Here is a 4886-nt window from a genome sequence, read left to right on the forward strand (position 1 = left end):
TCCTAGTTTGGCCTGGGAGTCAGAGAATGGTGATGAGTTCTTAGTGTGCGCTATAAATAATTTGGAAACCGTTGGGTGTTTGAGCTGTTTACGTAGATGTCCCATTAACTATACTTGGAAGGCGAAAGGCTGAGTTATTAGACTTGGTGTAGGAATTACTGGGTGAAATTCTGTGGCCTGCATTAAGGAACAGGTCAGAGTGGATGAGCATAGTGGTCCCTTCTAGGCTTAAAATCTATGCAACTCTTGCAATTTTAGGGCCGGATCAGTTGATGTAAATCAGCGTGGCTCCAGTGATGTGAATGGAGCCATGTTGATTTATGCCAGCTGAGGATCTGGCCTTTCAAATCAATGCTGGTGAGGTATGTGGTAGATGCTGCTTTTAGTTGTGATTGAAGGGTGACATGCTCTGGAATATTTTTGTGGCAGGTGCTGAAGAAGTGCTTTGTCTTCCCGTTATCTATTATCTTCCCCACTCTCACCTTTTGGTGATTCTCATGTTGGGGACCTCGAGTTCGCATATGGCTACGAGAGCACGCTAGCTCCACTGCACTGCAGCGTGGTGGAGCTAAACGCAACAGTGCACTTCCTGCCTGACGTTTCCTGCCTGCCAATTCTGCTCCATCTGCAATAGTCGTGATGAAAGGTTTCAGGGCAGGCAGCCTGAATTGTTTTCTGAGCGTGGCAGGTTTCCAAGCCACCTTCATCCTGGATATTATCCTTCAGAAAGAATATTCTGCTATGCTGAGTCCTTCAGTCGGAACAGTATTTTCCTAGCAAATTACTCCACGGTGCACCTGGGAAGGATTCAGTGATTTATGAGACAGATTTGCATGGAGGATATATGCCTGCATATATAAGGTGAAACCATACTAGGGCTGTTTTCCTCCTCCCTTGTGTGCTGGGAATGACTCCTCCCCACTCCACTGGCTGCAGAATGGGGGTAGACGCTAATAGGCAAAAATTCTGCTGTAAGCATCCATCCATGGATGATGTGTTTCAGTGTTTAGTCAGGTGCAGCTCATCCCCCCGCCCCCAACATCTCATGTTATCTTACCTTAAATAAAACATTATTGGTATGTCAGGAAAAAATGTCCCCATCTCATCTACTGTGGAAGGGAAGTTTATTTAAGTAATTACCAGTGAGGCACTGGGCACTTCCTGAGGATTAATGGCTGGCTGAGGGTTGATGGCCTGAGGGGTATGGCCTGTGAGTAATCCTCAGGAAATATTCTGTACCAAGGTCCTTACTGCTAAACTGAAAGAACAAACCCATGTATATGGATGGTTTGTACGGGTAACACGGGTTCAATGGAGATCATCAGAGCAGCTCTGGGAAATCAGACTGGGGATGTCAAAGGAGCCTCTGGGAGTTAGATGCCTGCAACGTTTTCTCGGCATGTCCAGAACCATAGATCACAGTGTTGCTCCCTTGCCTTGGTGTGAGAGAGAGATGCTGATGCTAAGCGGTGCATCAGTTCCCTGCCATTCCTGGTCAGTCAGCCACCCAGCAAACTCATCAGAACTCTGCCTGCCCTTACTTTGCCTTGCAGGTTGATACGTGGTGCACCCCAGTCCCCAAACTCCCCCTGTAGTGTCCAGCCCATGTCACTGGACGCTCTCAGTAATTGCCAGGTAAGCTGTCCCCACAGAGATAGTGTACACGCAGCAGGAAGGTTACCGCTCAGGTCCTTTATAACCCCACAGCACTGTAATCTGCTTCTAGTGGAAACAAATATAAGTGAATTAACAGAGAACAGAGATTTGCAGAGTATTGAGTAAGGATAATGGAAACGGTTACAAGTAAACAGAAGCATAACGTGCTTTCTAGAGACTAAAGCTTCACTTAATAGACTGCAGCCTAGATCTAAAGCAGTTTCTCACCCTCCAAGTCTTTCTGCCAAGCTTGCTGGATTTCGGTCAACCCAGGATCCGTTCCTTCACGAGTCCCCGTCTCTGCCAAGGGTGTTCCTCAGTGAAATGGATCATGGAATGTCCTTTTGCTTCTTATGTTTCCCAAAGTTCATTGACTTTGTTCCCAGAGTCAGGATGACACCTGGGGTTCAGACTCCAGTGTCCTCTGCCCTGTTGGTGTGTCATCCCCCATCGACCTGTTTTTCCTTTTGACTTAATATGGAAACGGGGCTTCCTTTATGTTGGTTTCACAATGTGTAATTTACATTAGAGACAGGGATAGGTGAATAGACGTGCTTCTGTCTGGCAGAAGACCTGTTTGTCCACTCTGCCTTGTTCCAGTCTTGAAAACATCATTTTGGTATATATGCGCAATTCCTTATACAGTGTCAGCATATACATTTTGCCATGCTATTAATGACCAGTGTCTCAGTGCCTGTCATTTGATATCATACAGGACACTGTTTGGATAAGTACTATGGCAGCAATGTGTTAGGTGTAGTGAGTTTGTCTGGCCTGATAGGAGTTGCTGATGCAGAGTAATGAACCACGAACTGGCCTTTGTGTCACAGCGCCCAATGGTTATTGAATTTCCGTGAGATTTGGGTGTCTAATTCCCTTAAGTTCCTTTGAAAGTTCCAGCCTTATTGCCCTATGTACACTGGCCACTGAGAGGGCCTGAAATGCCCTCAGCATCCCACCAAGGGCCAGATCCTCAGCTGGTGCCAATCAGTGTGGCTGCAGTAAGTGTGTGTTTGGATTCTCCCGTACTCCTTGTCTGGCGTTTTCTCCAAGCTGGTTTGACACTCTTCCCTATCCAGTTTTCTGCTCCAGAAGCAGAACTGGGTCAGACAGAACCACTGAGTTCCCCAAGGCAATAAAACTGTCCAGGCTTTGTAAATGTTTTATCTGCTGCCTCCTCCTTTGCCAAGTGCCTGGCTTCAGGGCACTCATGAGCCTAGCTTTACCCAGGCTGTCCCAGCTCTCCAGGAAGAGGAGATAAGGTTCATGAGGCATCGCTGGCCAGGCAAGAGAGGAAATGGTGTATGTCCTGGGATGGGGAAGTGGGGACCCATCAGGGTCAGACAGTAGATCCTGGTTTCCCCTTTGCACCTACAACAGGGCGCAAACAGGGTGGGAGTAACGTGGGTCAGAGCCTGCTCCACATGAAAACTCCTTTGTGCAGCTCCAGTGGTGCAAAGAGACAATAAAGCTGCCTCGAGTGGGCATCTGAGGACTCCCCTGGTGTGGAGATATGGTTTGTCATTGGCATGCTGAGGGCAGGAAGGGGTGAAGCCCTAGGGGTCCATTACCAGCCTTTGCAGTCTGTGTGCTGGGGCCTGAACTAGCCTCTGGCTGCCCCCAATACTGGAGGGATGAAAAGGTAGCAGAAAGCTGTTTCTCTTCTCGGGTGCATCGGAGAGCTCCACCTCCTGTAGCCACTCTGCAGGGGAGTGCCGACTAAAGAGAGCCCAGGTATGGGGGACCCAGATGGGCCCGGGGCTAGAAGAGCATGGGGTTCTGCAGGTCAGCTCAGGTAGAGGTGTGTTGGTAGCGCTGTCTTTGTGCCTGCAGGTGGCTCAGTAGGAGACCTGCAGTACAGGATGGAGAAGCAGTAGCAGATCAGTGGCAGACAGTGCTGGGATAGCAGGGGGTTCTGTAGAGAGCAGAGGGTGCTGTAGATCAGAATTTTTTTAAGAATTGCCACCTTTCTGGGGAACCAACTTATGCAGCACAAGGTTGTGATGTGTGTGGTGCTGACAGTTATATGGGGCTCTTGCCAAGGCCAGATTGTGCCATAGAGCCGCCCCCCCTCCCCCGGGTCCTCACCTACTGCAAAATCTCCATTGCTGAAGGGGAAAGGCAGCCTCACTTTGAGCAAGGCAGGAGCTGGCATGGAAGGATTATTTAGAGGATCTGGGGAAGGGCGTTAACCGGGAGAGTGTGCAGCCAGCCACTGAACTGACTCCCATTCAACTCTCCGCACACAAGCAACGACTATTCCAGGCACTCCTCCAAGCTGTAAAACTGGCCTTAAAAAGTCTCCTCTGCCTCCCTCTAGTCCAGAGAAACTGCAAACAGCAAGTTATTGTGGGCTTTTCAGGCCATCAAAAGATATCCCCTGATCCTTGTTGGCTGAATTAAGTTGATCTGAATTAAGAAGAGTTCTGTGTGGCATGAAAGCTTGTCTCTCTCACCAACAGAATTTGGTACATGGTCCCCCACCTTGTCTCCCTTTACTGTTCAGTGTCTTTGTTTTGCATCATGCCAATGGCCTGTGGACTGGTGTCTGTTATATTTGAGGGCTTGTAGTAGGCTAGGGTACCCTAAATATCAACAGCAGATGCAAATTAAGTTCAAGTTCCTGTTCATTTGAAATGCCTGTTCTGTTTGCTGGCAGGCAGCCAGCATTATAAATTCATTTGGACTCTTTTAAGAATGGTTCCTACCTCATTCCATAGAAATAAATCATACAGTTCCAAATCCAGGGGTACAGAATAGTTAGGGCCTTACTGAATACCTAGATACAAGATACTGGGAGGAACTGTACGATACCTATATACAAGATACTTACGGGATTACTTACGTGACTCAAATGCTAGGGTTCTTTCTATTAGGCGAGTCCTATTCAGCAGCATTTTGGGTCACGGTGAGTGCTGGAGGCAGTGAGGGATGTGCCACTTGGGAGCCCATCTTTGTAGTGGGGTGCTGGGGCTTTTGTTTACAGAAAAGGGCAATGAGCTAAGAGCCTGGGCTCTTATTGTTCCCTGAGTTTCTCTCTCCCCCGACACACTGTGCAGCGCTCGGTGGCTGGACACCAGGACATCCACCTCCACGAATGGCTCATTCTCCGGGGTGATTCCATAGGCCAGTCATCCTCTGCTCGTCACGAACTTGTTAATGGACGCCATTGCTACTGGTCTCTGTTTTCTCTAGATACAAATTGCAGCGGTTAGGACAAGGTTGCGGTG

Source organism: Terrapene carolina, unplaced genomic scaffold (assembly GCF_002925995.2).
Source record: "Terrapene carolina triunguis isolate 2854851 unplaced genomic scaffold, T_m_triunguis-2.0 Scaffold192, whole genome shotgun sequence".
Classification (NCBI taxonomy): Eukaryota; Metazoa; Chordata; order Testudines; family Emydidae; genus Terrapene; species Terrapene triunguis.